Here is a 20,221-nt window from a genome sequence, read left to right on the forward strand (position 1 = left end):
CATAAAATTTACTTCTTGATAAAATGAAGATTGGATCTCTTCAGGAGTAGAATTCTCAGAGGAATTTTTCAGTACTGTCTTAACTGAGTGTTCTGAATAAGAGAACCTCTTGACATTGGCTCCAGCCAGACATCTCTAAAGTCAAAAATTACCTGGTCTTTGCTATTTGACTGTAAGATATCCAACTTTTTGGGTGCTATGTTATACATCAAGTAGAAGAATCATTGGGTGGCAGCAGTAAACTGGAGAATCTGAAGATTAGAAGGTACTTCTAAAGAAATGATGATTCTAGCTCAGACTCTCACTAATCTCTTGAACCTTGACCTTCACCATTTTCAACTGTCAAACTTGGCTTCTGATAGGCCTCAGGGCAACTAGATGAGCTCAAATGTGTAAATTGATTCTTCATAAAGTTCTTTGCAAACTTTAAAGGGCCAAGAATACATATTATCATATGTGTGTGTGTGTATGTGTGTGTATGTGTGTGTGTGTGTGACATATAATTTTACACTGGTTATTTAATTTTAATTTAAAAGAGCTATGCTAATAAAAGCTTTGACCCTCACCACACGTACGGAATGATCTTTTAGGTTAAGATAGAGCTCGGTTAAGAGAGAGTCAATAGTAAAGACATACTGCTTCACAAAAGACAGAAAGATTCTCAAATGATGGGTCCCACTACAAAGCATGTGTGAGATTTGAGGAGTTTGTATATTCGACTGCACCTTTAAACCACCATTATGCCACTCAGAGTCTGTAAAAGTTGTAGATGGTAAGAATTATTCACAATGTGTGCTTAGTAAATTTGAAGATTATCAGTTTCTTTCTTGGAGATCCCTCTCCAAGAAAGCTTGATTCACTAAATTCGAGTGACAGCCCAAGAACTTACACTTTTCACAGGCATCCTAAGTGATAGGAGTTGTGGACACACCCCTTTAGCTCACATTTTAAAAGGCACTGGGATAGGAGCAATTTTCCTTCCAAAGGAGGGGTATTTCGGGACCCTTTTCAATATTATTTCTTACAAAATTGAATTATTACACGGATTTATCATCATTATACATGCACTGTTTAAAAGGAAATCCTTTTTGGTGAAATGTTACCTGACAAAAACAGTACAATTAGCAAAATCTAAGATGACTGCTATTGACTTCAAATACTATCTTCCTTGACATGAGTGGATTTGTCGCCAATTTTGGTTTATCTTTATCATGAACAGCTCAGAAGATCTGGCCTGATTAGCAACCATGAGAAAATTCACACTTTAACTCAAATAAGAAAAAAAACAGTTTATTTTAACAATTCAGAGATGAAAAGGGGTCAAGAGATGAGACTTTCTAAGTGCAGCAAGCTGGGTAATAGAACAATTTATAAAAGAGGTTCAATTGCTTCCTACAGAGGTGAAACTGTTCACGGTACCTGTAACCCTGAGTCAGAGACTGGCTAAATATAATTTCTGTTAGAGGAGAAGGAAGTGTCTTTCTGAATGGTATGAAAAAACTGTTATTTAAAAGAGGAGTATATGTTGTAGGTGGATGGCGCCAGCAGCTACCTGAAGCCAGAAGCGAATAAAAGCATTATAAGGAAGTCTTTAAAGAGCTGTGTTTTACAGATAATCTCTCAAAAGTCTATATCCATTTCCATGTTTATTGCTTTTACTAAACTCTCTCATACCTGACAAGATCACTGAGCTATCCTTATCACATGATTAATGGAGGTTTTCTAAGATAGATAGACTCTATATTGGGGACACAGTCAAATCAGATAGGAAAACTCATAGGCCGCAGAAAAATTGTTAAGTTTCAGCTGGCACTACGGTCGTATTCTTATCTCTAGAGATAGCACTGTTTTCAAAAGAATTGGAGGTTGTAAATGGGTCATCTGACAGATAATAGCTGATAGGCCAGTAACTACAGAGCAGCAAATCATGGTACAACCTAACATTTTAACTTGCTGACAACTCCTTATGTCATGTGTGTGTGTGTGTGTGTGTGTGTGTGTGTGTGTGTGTGTGTGTGTTTTACTATTTTCCCATACTAAAGCAATACGTTTTTGTAGGAGGCTGTGTGTTGTTTTCTGGCTGCCCAACAGCTCACACCCAAAATAATCACCCAGAAACTATATTATTTAAAACACTGCTTGGCCAATGACTCTAGCATATTTCTGACTAACTCATATTTAAATTAACCCATCTCCATTAATCTGTGTATCGCCATGAGGTTGTGACTTACCAGGTAAAGTTCCAGCATCTGTCTCTGGCAGAGCTACGTGGCATCTCACTGACGCTGCCTCCTTGCTCCCAGCATTCAGTTTAGTTTTTCGCACCTAGCTCTACTCTACCCTATCACAGGCCCCAAACAGCTTCTTTATTAACCAATGATATTCCCAGCATACAGAGGGGAATCCCACATCACCATGTGAGCCTGAGAATAAAAAGATAAAAAGTCCTCTAACTGTTGATCAAAAAATATATATATATACCATGAGCAACTGGGGTTGATATGGCATAAGAAAGATCCTCCATTTCTCAGGAACTGAAGGTCAGAAAAGAGGTTGAAAGAGGTGTCCTCCTGGGACCCCTTTCCTTCTACTGATTTGCCTCATCCAACCTTGATATGAGAGTTCACGCTTAGTCTTTTTGCAACTTGTTATGCTGTATTCAGTTGATATCCCTGGGAGGCCTGCTCTTTTCTGAAGGGAAATGGAGGAGCAGTGGAGTGGGGGCATCTGGGAGGATTAGAGGAAAGTGAGGCTGTAGTTAGGATGAATTGTATGAGAAAAGAATAAACAAAGAAAAAGAAAGTATCATCTGACACTGCTCCCTTCAATCTCCTAACCCATCAAGCCTTCCTGCCCCCAAAGATCTGCACCCATGAGGGCATTTCCAAGCCTTGGTTCATAAAATTCTTCAGCACTTCCTACCACTTCACCAGCAGTAATATACATTTGAATCTCCTATGAAGTATGGAGAAAATGCAGATTATGAAGCATTCAACCTGGGGTAGAACTTGCAATTCTATGCTTTTAACTAGTTGCCAGGTGATCTATCAGTAACACTACTGACGAGTGTGACAAATTTCGAGAAAGTTTTATACCACTAGTCATCACCCTAACTTTACTTAACCTAACTATTCACTACAGACCATTATTCCCATAAGTGAACTCACCCGCCCACCTATAGTTTCCATTGCATTTTCAGATATTTTTCTCTATGTACTTGTCTTTTGAGAAAAATTTAATTCTATTATTCTCGTATACTGCAGTTATATCAATTTCTCTGCCTTTTTAAGGCATTATTTCACTGTTTTCATTCATTGAAGACTTTGTTACCTCAACAAAGTGTGAGTAGGGAAAGATAATAGTCATTTTAAAAATGTTACTAGAAAAATTTACCAAACATGATTGTTCAGTGCATATCATTGTAACTTCCCAAGGATTGAACAAAAGATAAGAATTTGTTGGAAAAGATTTGTTTTGATCTTCACAGTACAGAGTTGGAGCAAATACTCAAAAGTCTGACAACATTAATGGCTGGCAATAATAGAAAATGAGAGGAAACAGTCTAAGACTGGAGAACATAGCAAGTAGAACATAATATGACATTGTTTGGTAAATCTGAATATTCATGTGGACTATGATCTAGTACTTCAATTTCTATGTATACAGCCTAGAAAATTCTTAAACTTCTCAAACAAGTCACTTCTCTAAGAAAGCTCAAAGTTTAGGGAAACTGGAAATAAATCAAATGTCCATCAGCCACAAAATGCATGAGTTATTATACACAAAATAACTTTCTACCACAGTAAAAATGTATTTATACAACTTAAACAATATAGATCCTTCCTTTGAATATAATATTGGTGATATAAAAATATAGTTGTGTAAAAATTGTACATACAGTAGGATGCTATTTGAATGATCCTTACAAACAAAAATGGTATTATTTAAAGATTATACAGAGATGTAGGATTACTATCAAAAATACAAAAGGCTAATTAAAAGTCCAGAAATCTCCTATGGAGAAGGGAAATTAAGAGTGAACAAAATCTGGTTTTGCAGACACTGAATGACTGATTAAAATGTCAGTAGTGTGGAGATGTTGCAATGTTGGAGGCTCAGGGATTAGTTGCCATCTTTGGACATGTTCTAACCCTCCAGAACAGGCATCACTTCTCTACTCCTGTGTCAGAGCTAGCATCATGTGACTAATAGACAAAAGACTCTATGAACTAAACAGTCCAGTAGCTTTCCTCTATCCAAAAGCTAAGAATGCCATCAGGTATCATCCTGGGCCTAGAGAAAAGCTTCTCCCACACAACCGCAGCTGTCTCTCTGATGTACCCACCAATGTTTTATAAATTTATCTTGATTATGAAGGCTTTGTTCTGTAGGATTATAAAATTTCATAAAACTGCTTCCACATTGAGACATGAAATTTGGGGTAGCCTAAATATGTATTTCCAGGTTATAGTCACTCAAAATGGCTCCAGAATAAACTTCTAAGATAAGTGCTGTGGTTTATGCATCAACAAATTATTCTCTAGTTTCTAAATTAGAGAACTGGTTCATATATATTCACTATTTTTCAATTTCCAATAATTAATCTGAAAGTTTCACACAATTTTACATCTAATATAGGAATTAAATTTGAAATAGAAGATGTGTACTTATGGATATATTTGGAACATGTCATTTCTCTACTTGAAAGTTTTTGTTCCATTCCTGCTTTTCTCTCTGATTTCTACATGCTCTCACTATGTGCTGTCTATTGTCAATGTTAGAATGAAACCCAGAAGCTCTGTAAGACAGAAAAATGGTTTTGCTCTAATTCTGAATACCTTCTGAAATGAGATGGTACTCCAAGAAATGCTTTCCTCTTGGACAGCTAGCTCCAAGGAAACTTCAACTACAAATATTTTCCAATATTCTTCTTTCAATAAAGTATATAAAAACATAGCCTCAGGAGAAACAAAACTATAGAGAAATATGAAAATGCACAAATGTAGGGAATAGTATAACAGCATGTCTTTCAAAGCAAAACTTCCCAATTTTTTTGTGTGTGCATATGTGTGTGCATGTATGTATGTGCGCATGTATGCAAAAATGTGTATTTGAGTATGATAGGGTTCTTCTAAATAAGAAGCTTGTGATCTTCTCACCTCTGCCTCTCAGATTACAGATATGTGATACCATTCCCAGCTGAGCAAAAGCAAATTTTAAAAGCATTTTTCCAATCTTTAAGAAAGACCGCATTCTTCATTTAATGAAGATAATGGTAAACCCTGTATGCTTGCACCTGCTACACTGACACAAACAATCATTCCTCTCCGCACTAAACAAGCAAATAACCAGTATAACAGCTTCAAAAAAGCTTAATGAGCTCAACTCCACCACCTATTTTGGGTCAAGGGTTGGTGTGCTACTCCCTAGGCATGGTCATCTTTCATAATTAGCATCCCTTCTGACTCATCTGTCAGGAGCATCACTGTTTACTCCCAAGACAGCCCTGACCTCAGCGGAAGTTTGCAACTTTTCTATTTTACCTTCTGTTTTCTGTAATTAAGGACTATTATACTATTATTGTACATGACAAATATAACCCAGCAGGTATCATGACACCACTTGGAGATGAACATTTTTGAAGGACTTATGTCATAAGAAAATACAATAATAAGTATAGCTGAACAGATGGGTCCCGATCGCAGATTCAGAAAGGTTGAACATAACAAGTAGTGAAGATTGATACGTACCTACAAAGCAACAATCTGGGCTCAGAGAACAGCAGGCCACCACAGAGAGCTGGCATATTTATTGAAGCATTAAAAGAGTTTTGCAGTCCTCATAATTATTACACCATCCTGTAGTTACACAGACTAGTCTACAGTGAGTTTTCCAATTCATTTAACTCTTAAATAGTACAAACTTTGAAGCAATACCTATGTTCATGTAGACGCAATAAATTTACTGCAATGCCATTAAACATTGTTTGCACTTTAGAAATGTCAGTGATATTTGCAGTTCTAAACACAGTACTTCATGCCATTTCAAAGGTGCACTTGGTAGAGCCAAAAATATTCATGTTTTAAAGCCTCTCTCATAGAAATGGCTCAGGGTCAAAAGGCAGGAACAAAATCTCTGTTTCATCTTTAGTATCTTCAAATGCATCATTTAAAGCAATGTCAGGAAGAAAATAAGTCCAGGAAAACTTGTCTGCCTTACAAAACAAAGGGAAGCTTTAGATTCATTTCAATTCCCATTTATAGTTTATAAAAGTATTTATTAACAAATTTAAACACACCAGTAAGAAATACCCTCCATTTGCTGTATTTTGCTAAACACCAAATGTAACATTGTTGTATTGATTGATAGCAATAAGAAACTCATATTCCCACTTGAAAATTAAAATGCTATATTCTATGTATGTAGGATGTATCTTTATTTACTTTTTGAATACTTGTGCTTTTTGAATCCTTGCTTTCCTCTTAAATACCTTGAATGTTAAAAAGAAAGAAATCTGAAAAGAACTATGTGAAAATTAAAGTTGTTCACCCTCCCCAAATCCAGTTTGGTTACCAGAGTTTATTCACAGCTCATGGATTTATGATACATCAACCCACTGGACCCTACCTTCTCATTAGTGCTTCTTGTGTTTCATTAACCAAGACAATTTGAAAACTACTATTCATACATCGAATTTTGAGCAGATAGTGTCAAATGTAGCATGAAGCCAAATTCCCAACACCATAAGAACTCAGTCTATCAGCATGATAATATTAACTGAAATGGTAAATGGAATATAGGCCAAAAGAGAAATAGAGGTTACTTTAGACGTATATAAAAGGGGGATTTTGTCTAGCATAAGAAGATCAGGAAAGACTCTCTGTGAAGAAGCATTTCTACAGAGAGCACCAGGAAGGAAAACATTGCCCTTGGCGCCAATAGCTCTGCTAGCTGTTCTCAGTCTACAGCAGTGTTTCTCAACATTCCTCATACTGACATCCTTTAACACAGCTCCTCATGCTGTGCTGGCCCACAACCATAAAGTTATTCCATTGCTACTTCATAACTGTACTTTTGCTACTGTAACTATCTGATATTCAGGATATCTGATATGCAACCCTTGTAAAAAGGGTCATGGCCCACAGGTTAGGAACCTCTGGTCTATAGTATAAGCTCCCTTTAGATTTGTTCTAGTAGTTAAATCAAGGCCTTTAATTTTAGAAGAGATGGTTCCAGAAATTCATCTTTCCCCAGGTAAGATACTATGGTATATACATATCATATTCTTTTATTTCCCATATGCCTTCCTTCCTCCATTTCTTCTGTGAGAATCAAAACAAAAGTTAGTTCTCATATTGGTACAGGGAAAGAAGTCAAAATATCCTGCATGAACTGAGGAGCTTGCTCAGTAGGCAGACTGCTTGCCTAACATAGAAAAGGCTCTGGGTTTGATACCCAGGACTGCATAAACTAAGCACAGTGGACTGTGCTTGTAATCTCAGTGATGAAGTGAAGACAAGAATATTGAGAGTTCAAGTTCATTGTTCCATACATAAAAAGTTTGAAGACTGTCTTGACTACTTGAGACCCTGTCTCAAAACACATGCACACACACACACACACACACACACACACACACACACACACACACACTTTGCAAATAAACTCAAAGGACAGGGGTTCAAGTATAAGAATGTAAGTTTCAGCAGCATACTGAATCAATCCTTTCTCCTTACTCCTCTACCATCAAAGACAAATTCTAAACTCACAAGAATTAAAGGATAGCACAGGGACGAAAGGCAAAGATTTAGCCCTCTTCCTTCTTCAGTGAATGGGAATTAAGGACAGACGGTAGAGCACATTTTAGAGGGAAGCGTCATGCCAGTGTAACAGCATACAAATAATAGTGACAGACAAAGAAAGGATTTTTTTCTGCAGCTTCAAGGTTTCCATGGATACCCAACAGATCTTAGAAGTTAATAGGTCCTATGGATATTATGAAATGACACGCAATGAAAGACACAGGGACAAGGACAGCACTACCCACCCTACCACCCAAAATTCCCTCTCTGGAAAAATATAGTTTCATAGTGATCAGTTTCCAAAGTACAAATTGTAACTTGTGGTTGTGATCATAGGAACAGCTTGAAAAGAGGCACATAGAACCCAATCACATGGTATTATTTTATATAAGAATGGTAGTTTAGATCAGGAAGCAAAGATTAACCTTCAATTCATTCAGATGATAGAAATAAGTCCAAGGAGGTTAGTTACAATGCTGATGGATGGGGTGGTTTGAAGACCTTCACCTAATTCAATTAGATATCAAAGATGGAAGAATGATATAAGAGTGTAACTTAGAAGAAACCAATCCCAGCTTAAGGATATGAGCCTATTGGTTCTTGTTGCCATAGTGATCCCAAACGCTCAGCTTCAGCAGCTGCACAGACAGAATCTCCCTGGATTGCTGTTGCTTCTGTTTCTGCATCTTCCCCTCAAATTTCTGGCTCAGAAGTGATTTTAGTTCACCTGTACAAACAGTCATGCCTGGACCAAGATGATACTCTAATTCCTTTGAAACTAAGAAACTTTAGAACATAGATATAATTGAAATGAAGAAATCCCGTGGTTTCGATACTGATACATGAATTTGAGAATATGTGTGTGCAATTGGAATTAAATATGCTTGTGAGGTTTAAGACAGCAATACATATTTTAGAAAGACAGTTAAATACAAGTAACAGAAATTTTGATGTAAAATTTTTCATTAATTTGTAATTTTTCATTAAATGATGCTACATATTTTTGTTTCAGTGCTGAGGGCTAGGGAGAGCTAAAGGAAAAAATAGAGAGGCAGATGACAGTGTCTTCCCTTTTCGCATTTTAAATTTTATTTTTATATTTATTTACCGTGTGTGTGTGTGTGTGTGTGTGTGTGTGTGTGTGCGTGCGTGCGTGTGAGTTTATGTGTGTGTGTGTGTGTGTGTGTGTGTGACTGCATGTACAGAGGTCAGAGGACAACTTAGGGCCTTCCTTCTCTCCTTCCACTCTGTGGGTTCTAAGGTTAAACTCAGGCCATCAGGCTTGGCAACAAATAACCTTTACCCACTGAGTCATCGCAGTTTCCAGATTTTAGTCCCCAGTAGTGAAAGAATTCAGACAAAGTAGAGATCTGAGAGGACGCTTTTATTACAAAACAAAGATGTGCACTCAAAGGTTCATGCCAGAGAGAGTTTGTGGGAGTTTGGACAGCACATCTTAATGGCAGACTAATGGATGGAAGAAGGATTGGTGATCCATGGGACAGATCCAAGAATTCCTGGAAGGTGTCGAGTTCTTTCCCCAAATAAAGTATAGTCCTTTTCTATTCTTAGGGGGGATTTGAGAACATGTCATGACACTGAATACCATAATATATATAGTCAAAATGCAATGGTAATTATATGGAAATGCCATTATAAAGAAGCAAAGAACAATTAACAATCCTCTGGTGGTAGTTTTAACCACGAAAGTTTAGGCAATAGCATGTCTTTTTCACTCTTTGAACTGTAAGGCACCTCTGCTGTAGCACTGGCCCTTAGCTGCATATCACCTCTTTCGCTATGTCATGTGTCCTGCCTCATTTTGACTACATTTCTTCTGGCATGTATTTTAGCTCCTTTTCTATTACTGTAAAGAGACAACACAACAAACACAAGAAAGTGATTATTGGGGAATTGCTGAGAGGTTCAGAGAGTGAGTCCATGGCCATCATGGAGGGGAGCACGGCAGCAGGCAATCCTGACACTGGAACAGTAGCTGAGGATTCACAGTCACGGGGCAGAGAGAAAAGACTCACTGGGAAAGGTATGGGCTTTCAAACCCTCAAAGTCCAACCCAGTGACACCCTGCCTCCAACCAGGCCACATCTCCTAATTCTTCTGAAATGGTTCCATCAATTGGGGACCAAGTATTCAAATACGTGAGCCTAATGGTGGGCATTCTCATTCATACCACTACAGTAAGTGTACTGCCGTACTTAAACAACATGGGTTCTTTATATTTATATCTTTAAGTTGTTAAACTTATAAAGTCGTTCAAGTAATTAATGAGGTTTTGCTAGTGGGTATCCAAGTTTGCCTGGTCAGGTACTTGGAATGCTTAAAGGGAAAATCAAATAGATTTGAAAGTGTACTTTGAAAGGCTAAAGAGAATTGAAGAATCTAAGTTTACAAATGGGAATTCACTTAATTAGACAAAATTCAGTCTGTTCAGCTTGATTGATCTAAAATAAATCAAAGGTTACCTTACAAAGGATTGACACAGTATAGTAGATTTATGTAATAGACTTAAAGTTTTGAATTGAATTTAAACACCAGAAGAAAACTACTTTTAACTTGTAATTAAATCCAGGTAAATATGAATAGCCTCTCCTGCACACAAATGAAACTCCTTAGCCATCAAATAAGTTTGTGTTCTGAGGGACCATGCCAGTCCCAATCTCAGGGAATATGGTTCATCTCATGTTTCCAAGAACCAGGCTGAAAGTGGCAAAAGCTGGAGGCTCACTACTCACCATGCTGTTCTCAATTCTGTGTTCCCTCCATTCCCCTTTAACATTGAGAGTCAAAAATCTGGAACATCACTTCCTCTGCTTTACCGGCAGCTGGGGGCCGGTGACTATTCTTGCCAAGGAGACCTAAGCAGAAGTTGTTGAGATCCTACTGCTTTCTTTATTAAATAGCCATATACAAGAGAAGAGCTATAAATAGTAAGTCTGTCACCTTGTTTATACCTTAGAATAGTAAGCATTTGTGATCAAGGGGCATGAAATACAAAACCAGACGGGGGCGGGGGTAGAGCAGAAATCAAATGTTTGAGCCATTCAATACCAAGACCATTAGTGTTTAGGTATTCTAATTTTTTAAATTAATTTATATATTTTACATCCCAACAACAGTTTCCCCTTCCTCCTCCCATTTCACTCCCTCTCCCGTCCTCACGTCCACCCCCCCTATTCACCCCTCCTCTGTATTCACCCAGAAAGGGGCAGGCCTCCCATGGGCATCAGCAAACCATGCCATATTTAGCTGCCATAGACCAAGCACCTCCCTCTGTTTTCAGGCTGAGCAAGACCTCTGAGGAATAGGTTCCCAAGAGTCAAACAAAGCACCTGGGACAGCCCTGTTCTCATTGCTGGAAGTCCCACCAACAGACCAAGGTACACAGCTATCACATATATGCAGAGGGCCTAGATTCCTAGCAGGCTCCCTGGTTGTCTGTCCAGTCTCTGGGAACTCCCATGAGCCAGACTAGTGATTTCTGTGGGTTTTCCTGTGATGTTCCTGACCCTCTGTTTCCTAAAATTCCTCCTTCCTCTCGACAGGACTCCCCCAGTCCCACCCAACTTTGCCTGTGGGTCTCTGTATCTGCCTCCACTTGTCTCTGGATAAAGCTCTCTGATGACAACTGGGAAAGTCACTGATTTGATCACAAGGGATGGTCAGTTCAGGTTATGTATCCACTATTGTCTTAGAGTCTTAGCTGGGGCCATCCATGTAGACTCCTTGGAGCTTCCCTTACATCAAGCTTCTACCCTACTTCATAAAGTCCCTCTTTCCATTCATCTCTCTAAGCATTATCCCCCTCTGCCTACCCCCAAACCTGATCCCTCAAGTACCCATGCCCATCAACCCCAGTGCAACAAGGAGATACACTCTATCCCCCTTTCCAATGGAGATCCAAGCATTCCTCTTTGAGTCCTCCTTGTTACCTAGCCTCTCAGGGTCTGTGGATTGCAGCATGGTTATCCTTTACTTTACAGTAAATATTCATTTATGAGTGAGTACATACCATGGTTATCTTTCAGGCCTGAACTGACTCACTCGGAATGAGTTTTTTTTTCTAGTTCCATCCATTTGCCTTCAAATTTCCTGGTGTCATTGTTTTTAACAAATGAGTAATACTCCATTGTGTAAATGTACAAATTTTCTTTATCCATTCTTTGGTTGAGGTGCATCTAGGTTGTTTCCAGGTTCTGGCAAATACAAATAAAGCAGTTATGAACATAATCAAGCAAGTTTCCTTGTGTTATGGCTGAGTATCTTTTGAGTATGTCCAAGAGCAATACACTGAGTCTTGTAGTAGATTGAGTGCCAGTTTTCTGAGAAACCACAATATTGATTTCCAAAGTGACTGTACAAGTTTGCACTCCCACCAGCAATGGAGGAGTGTTCTTTTTGCCCCATGCCCTCTTCAACATAAACTGTCATTAATGTTATTTATCTTAACCATTCCGACAGATAAAAGACAGAATCTCAGAGTTGTTTCGATTTGCATTTCCCTGATGGCTAAGAATGATAAATATTTCTTTAAGCGTTTTTCTGCCATCTGAGATTCTTCTGTTGTGAATTCTCTGTTTTAGTCAATATTCCATTTTTTAATTGGATTATTTGGTTTTTAGATGTCTAGTTTCTTGAGTTCTTTATATATCTTGGAGATCAGCCTTCTGTTGAATGTGGGGTTGGTGAAGATCTTTTCCCATTCTGTAGGCTGCTGTTTTGTCCTATTGACAGTGTCTTTTGCCTTACGGAAGATTTTCAGTTTCAGGAGATCCCATTTATTAATTATAGATCTTAGTGTCTGTGCTACTGATGTTCTATTCAGGAAGTTGCCAATGCATTCAAGGCTGTTCCCCACTTTCTCTTCTGTCAGGTTCAGTGTATCCAGTTTTATGTTGAGGTCATTGATCCACTTGGACTTGAATTTTGTGCAGGATGATAGACAAGGACTATTTGCACTCTTCCACATGCTGACATCCAGTTAGACCAGCACCATTTGCTAATAATGCTTTATTTTCCCATTGTATAATTTTGGTTTTTGTTGAAAATCAAGTGTTTATCGGTGTGTGAATTTACATCAGGGTCTTAAATTCAATACCAATGATCCACCTGTCTGTTTTGTCATTATTTTATAACTATAGCTCTGTAGTAGTGCTTGAGATCAGGGCTGGTGATAACCTCTGGAAGTCCTTTTATTGTATAGAATAATTTTAGCTATCCTAGGGTTTTTGTTTTTTCATATGAAGTCAAGTATTGTTTCTTTAAGAACTGCAAAATTGTTTTGGAATTTTGATTGGTTTTCTTATTACTAAGCAATAAACATCCTTGCATTTTAAGGCACTGTTAATTTGGTTTTTGTTTCTTTCAGGCAAAAGTCCTCCCTACTGGACTCATCAGAGATTCACTGGAATAGCAGAATCAAAACAGATAAGAAGCAAGGAAAAGAGTCGTACACAACTACAGAAAAGCTCCAAAAGCAGCCCCACCCAAGTTAGAACCACAATCAGAAGTTTTAAACAAACTGCATGAAAATGGAGGAGAGTAGAAAAATATAAATTTAAAAGTTGTTTTAAATTTTAAAGTTGTTTTAAATCTGAATGTGGATGAAGCTATCACAGACATGATCCATGGTCTACCCTAATAAACTCTTTTTCTCTTTTCCTCAGGTTTCAGTTTTTGTTGTTGCTGCTGTTATTTTTTAAGACAGGGTTTTTCTCTAACTGTTCTGGAACTAACTCTGTAGACCAGACTGGCCTCGAGCTCACAGAGATCTGCCTGCCTCTGCCTCCTGGGTACTGGGATTAAAGGCATGCACCACTGTCACCCTGATTCTTTTCCTCTTTTATGTCATCTGGGTCCCCAATTTATTTAGCACGATGCCACCCAGGACCAAGCCTTTAGTCAGTCCTATCTGAAAATTCCCCCACAGACACACCCAGAAGTGTATTTCACTGATGTCAACAGAGCTTCTAAGTTCAGTCACACTGGGACAATCAAGATCAATCATCCAGTGTCTTGAGAGAAGTAGACAAAGTTTTGACTCCTCTGGCATAATGATATACAAATCAGCCAATCAAAACAGGAATTTCAACTAGACAGAGGTCAGTTTTTCAAGACTGTCAAAAATCTGAAAACTCCCCAAAAAAACTCAAGTCACGCTCTAAAATTGTAGATCAGGGAGATATCCTTTACAATCTTTTATAACACTCAAATTATAAAGTTTTTACCTTTCTATGTATCAATCTTTGCTATGATTGTTAGATACCCAAAGAAAAGATTAAATATGGCCTTTTCCCATGGCAAAACTGAACCCATTTAACTTCCTTGTGTATAACGTGTGGTACATTCTTGAGGCAAGAATAAAAGAAAAGAATGAATGTATGGAAACCCAACCTAACTAGGTTCAGTTTAGTAATATAGAGAAGCTGGATACCTGCGAATTGAGCCCAGTAAGCCTTTACTGTTTTTAAGTTTGGATAAAGGCAAAGCTCCTGGCTCAATCATCCTCACTGATACCATCAAAAGAGAAAGTGTATTGATTTTGTTTTGGCTTTATAAGAAAATTGTACAGTCCTTTTATCTAAAACTCCCGAGTAAGCATAACGGAATGGAAACTGTTTTACATTTGGATTCTCTTCAGTCATTAGTTTTGATGAGAACATGCAATGCATTTTGGATTCTGCTAGAATCCATTAGAAAATGAGTCAATAATAAAGCTGATGAAATAATGAATGGATGCATACCATCAAAGGAATGCAGAAACGCTTATTTCCAATTGCTGTCAAGTACTTTGTATAATCTGAGAGGGATTATGTTTTAATCATCATTTTAATCACCATTTTAACACCGACTGAATGTGTGTTTCTGTGCAGACATCACTTCTGTCCTCTGCTGCCTGTCCTTTGCAGAGTTTTACTCTAGTTCATTTAGTCCCATCTTTTCAATTAATTGATGATATGCTTTCTCTTTAATAGGAAAGAGGACTATTTTGTCTTCAACTGCTCAGCCTCATAAGCATGCCATGCTAATTTTCAGTTAGGTCAACAACCCTTTGAGGTGGCTGCCAGTATCTGTGTGCTCTCAGATGGAACATGTGCCCTCTGGGATAAGAGAAAGCTTTATCATAAACAGCCTCTTTGAACTGTCTTGTAATGATTTTCTTTATAATGTCTTTGTCTTCAAAATCAGTCCTCAACTTTTTAAGTATATATAAAAATACAGAGCAATTTTATCTTTTGCTTAGTTGATGATAGAAATATACTACTATATCTCATTTTTAAACCCCAACAAAGATAATGAAATATCAACTAAGTTTATATTTATAGTACTGGATATCTTATATCTTTCTTATGTATAACTAACTCATTTGCTCAAAATGTTCGTTAATAACCTACTAGGTTCTTTGAACAGTTATTGTTAATGAGACAAACAAGTTGCCAACAAAAAATCCAAAAATTCTTATTTTGTGAAATCTAGCAAAGAAATTTTTAATTAAAAATTATCATAATGGTGTACCAGAAACCAGAGGCCTGGAACAAAACCAATGGCTCATTGCAATTAACATTTACAATTAAAGCTGAGTGGACAAAAGGGTATACTGTGTAACACACTGAGGCTCCCAGTGCCACTACGGTGGAGAGGCAAGAAAGATAGAGGAATTTTGGTTTGGTTTGGTTTGGTTTGGTTTGGTTTGGTTTGGTTTGGTTTGGTTTCAGTTTTAAAAATTTTCTTATAGGGGATGCTGCAAGGCTTAAGGGTGAATATGAAGAGACTGGGAAATCAGCGGAATTGGGGTAAATGATGTGAAATTCCCAAAAAAATCAATGAAGAAATTATTTTGAAAATTATAAACGACTAAGCCCTCTTTGTCTGTATTACCTCAGAATAATCTAAAATCACCCATTTCTACTTTGAAAACTGGCCCAGTTGATGGTCCCCCCCCAAAATACCTAAACCATGGCATGCTGAAGTGCTGTGGAAGATAAAGGAGAAGACATATCCAAGTAAGGTGTTCCCGGATGTGGGGAAGGATGGGTGTCACACTAAAGGCAACAGTCTATCTAAAGCTTTATTGAAGAGGTAGCATATGGACAGGCACTTGAAGGTAATGGCGGTGTTAGCCACACAGTTCTATACATGATGACTTTTACTGATGGAGGCCAGAGCAAGCAAAAATACCTGAGGAAAGACCTTATCTAGTTTACCAAGGAAGCAGGTAAGGCTGAATCAGGAGAAGAGTGCTAGCAAAGACAGGCACGTCATGGGGGGACTTGCAGGCAACATGAAAGAAGACTTTGGAGCAGAGGAGTAAGTCTCACTATGATTTGACCTTTTTCTATCACTGTGGCTTCCCCATTAAGACTGGAGTTCTGGGGCTGCATAGCAAGCATGGGGAAGGGAAAACGGGGAGCAGGGAGGGCAGGAAAAAATAGCTACAATACAGTTATGTTCTGTACAGAAAACATTTTGATAGGATGTTGACAGTGCTAAATACACAGGAAAGAAATTAAAAATTCCTACTTTATAAATTAAAAAAGTAGAATTCAGAGAAGCTATGGTTTGCCTGATTTTATGCAACTAAGTGAATATGAGAAATAAGATAGACACTACCATCCCATTAGCCTAGTACTTTCTTTATGTTACACAATCCATTTTCAAATATACCAGACTATACAATAAATGTGAGTTGTTCCCATATCATATTCTGAAGAGTCTTTTCTACAAAACAAAGGTCCAAAGGCCTTTAACTTAGCACTTTGGTTCAGGATATAAACTCGGGATTATGCCTACTCTCAAGTGTAACAGTTTTGAGGCCCAGTGAGATGGCACAGCAGGTAGAAGGTCTTTCTGCAGAACTGAAAGCTGCCCTCTGACACCCTTAAGTGCTTCTGGCACTCCCCTGTACCTGGCACAGTCTGACTCCTACTCTGTCTGGTGAATGGCTACTCCTTTTCCACATCTGAGTCCAAATGATCACTTTCCTAAGAAGCCTTCTCTTCTCAGACTAGGTCAATACTTCCTTGTATAAGCTCTATGAGCCGTGTACTTTTCCATCATAGCTCTTACTGGAATTATTTATTTATTAGGGTTATTAATTATTTAAGCTCTGTCTCCTCTACTGGAATTCAAGCTTTCTGAGTTAACTGCTGTTTATGCATATAACACCAACATGGGGTAAGTACTTAATAAATATTTACTAAATGGATACAAGAAAAATATATGCAAGTTCAGGAGTCTCAAAACATAAACAATCCACATGTTTATAAGAACCACAAAATGAGTTTGGACAAAAAAACATCCATTTTCGGGGGGAAAAAATCAATGGTGAACATATGAATCAGGGATATGGTTCTCAATTCACAATCAGGAAAGACTTACTGACTATAAGGCAAAAGGATTTCAGCTACATGAGTAAGTTATTTCAAAATATTATTCAATGAACACAAACTAATTTTCTCTGGAATTATTTTCCCATTGGTTTTTTGTTCCCTCTGAAAGAATTCACCAAGAGGGTTTGTAATCTCTGTGTAACTTCTTGTAAACAAGTATGGGGTTCAATGAGGACAACTATGAAAACTGTTCCAACTTCATTATGAAGCTGCTGAGTGAATATACCAACTGACTAGATAGCTCTGCCTGTGGCAGAAGGACAAACTCCCTTAAGAATCAGCCCTTGAGTCATGGGCCTTCCGGATGATGCCTTCTATGCCTCAATACAGAAGGACATGAAGAACTACATATTTCACTTGACATTTTTATGTGCAATTGACATTTAAGTATACTTGACATTTAAGATTAGGTTTTAGACCTTGGTAGTAAATTGACTTAAAAATTAGAGAAAAGATGGAGAGAAGCATTTTTTTCTAAATAAAGAAAGAAAATTGCCACAATTAAACTTGAAAATCTGATGTTTCTTTTCTTTATCAGTAAGAGAATAGAACCTGTTATTTGCTAGAGTCTGTCCTCTACTTCTAGCAGCGAGGAAATCAACCCATTCATCTTTTCTTGTTAACATAATTTTGGGTTTTTTTTTAAAGATAAAAAACATTGTCCAACTCAGTTTGTTCAAAATCATCCTATCTCAATCAAGCTCCCCAAGAGCCCTAATCTATGACAAACATTGATTTTATTCCTGTCTCACATAGATTCCTATGACATGGAAGCACAATGAGGAATAGCAAGGAGAAAGATACCTTCAGAATGGAAGGATTGTTCAAATCCCAGGGGAGAAAATGACTTGGGCAGCTGAGCTCCCACTTTACCAGACTGGATGACTGATCTTATTGCTCTAATTTTTATCAGTTAATATCAAAATGAAACAGGTCAAACGAAAATGTTTCTTGCCTGTTAGATGAGGAGTCAACATACTTGCCCACAGGCCAAATCCGGCCCTCCAGCTGCTTTTGTCAATTAAAGTTATTGGAAAACTGCCAAATGTCTATAGTTGCTTTTGTGGTAAATAGCAGAGTTGAATATTATAAAATGGAGACTATCCAACAGTCTATAATATTTACTGTATTGCCCTTTACAAGGAAAAAAAAAGTTCACTCGCTCTTCCCTTAGAATATAGATGCCTGGTAACTGAAAAAAAAAAACATGGACACATTAAAATAATAAACTGTATTTATAAATATGATACTGTAACTTTTTTGTGCTAACAGTTTAGGGAAAACGCCTTTGAACTTTGAGCAAAAATATTTATTTTGCAACGAGGGTTTGCTATTGTTTTTAATAGTTCTTTTAAAATTGCGTATGTATACCCAATGTGCATTATTCATATCCATCCATCACTACCTCCCTCCAATTCTCCATAACAGCCACCACATCTGCCTCCAAGACTCCTGTCCTCTTTCTAGTTCAGTGTTTGATATTAATAACCTCCAAGTTCAATTAGTGTTACCCATGTGCATATGAGTATGTGGCCTTCCACTGGGACATGAACAGCCTACCAGCAGTCACCACCTCCAAACAGAGTGACTCTCCCTCTGTCCACAGCCATCAGATGTTTATAGAGCCACTGTTAAGTGTGGGGCCTAGGAGCACTCCTAGGAATCTCATTCTCCTTGTGCGCTGAGACCTCAAAGTGGTTATCCTCTTGCCTTAGACTCCCAAGGGCTAAGATTACAGGAGTAACATCATACCAAAATTAAAAATTGATTTTATTTTTACCTCAATTATTAATAAAAATTTACAAGATTACCCTCATTCCAACCTAAAATGCATTCAATAATAATCAGAAATCACTAAGCATAATTTAATGATGTGGTAAAAACAGAATAAGCCTAGACTTTAGAGTCCAATCAGACTTAACAGTTTTGTGAATTACATTAACAAATGACCCAGTGGGCATTTAGATAAGGAGTTATGAGCTCCAAACACTGCTGCCTATTTCTTTTTCCTATTCCGCTCTTTTGAGCAATTGTTGTGTGCCCAAGAACTTCAAAGCCCTAGGTCCTCCCTACTAACAGAAAAATTGAGGTCATATCCTCCATTTGGTGGTAATTTGCTCACCTAACCTGCTGACCTTCCTTGTTCTTCAAGTTTACCAGCTCTATTTTAATCTAGATCAAACTTCCTAGAACCTAATAAAAGCCAATCAACATAGAAACAAGAAGTATTTCCCATGCCCTGAGCTACAAGAAGCAAGAAACAGAAGTTACAGGAGACATTAAAAAGAGCTAAACAGTCATTATACTCTGACAGCAGAATTTTTACCAATTTACTTAAGCGTCACTGTTAATGACTCTCTTCACAACCACAAAACATCTAGAGTGCGGTGCTCGCTGTAGGAATTGGAAGGGCCGAGAGATAGAGCTTTGCCTCATTGAGCTTTTGCAAACAATGATAAATGAGATTTTTCACATCAGCCACAAAAGAGGGATTCTTTATTCCTACATTTCCTGAAGTAGTTTGAATTAATAACAGCCTTACAAAGACTTGGATTTTTCTCACACGCTTAACTTTCTCAGCTCAGTTTGGATGGAAGGGAGTAGAACAAATTGTGTTCCTGGCACATCTCTGCTTATTTGAATATTTAGAAGATGTTTGGGTTTTTTGCTTTCTGTGGAATAAAATTTAGGCTATGCAAACAGTTTTCTGTCTTCCTATTTTAAAAAAGGAAGAAATAAAAATGCTTTTCTTCAGAAACATATAGATTTACTGGTTCCATAACTAGAACAGAGCATTCCCTGCCCTAGCAACTAGACTAGGAACTGTTTGTAAACCCTCCCAGCATTTTTCCCAAAACCAGAAATGCCACTTTCCTGTTTACTTCAATGGAACACCCAAAGAAGTATGTAGAGTAAGCAATGTGGTATAAATTTTGAAATCCTACAAGTAATTGTTCTGCCATGACTGTGAAACATGGAAATAAAAACCTAAAAAAGTAACCAATCAGGCAG

This window comes from Myodes glareolus, chromosome X (assembly GCF_982192425.1).
Source record: "Myodes glareolus chromosome X, mMyoGla1.1, whole genome shotgun sequence".
In the NCBI taxonomy this organism is placed as follows: Eukaryota; Metazoa; Chordata; class Mammalia; order Rodentia; family Cricetidae; genus Myodes; species Myodes glareolus.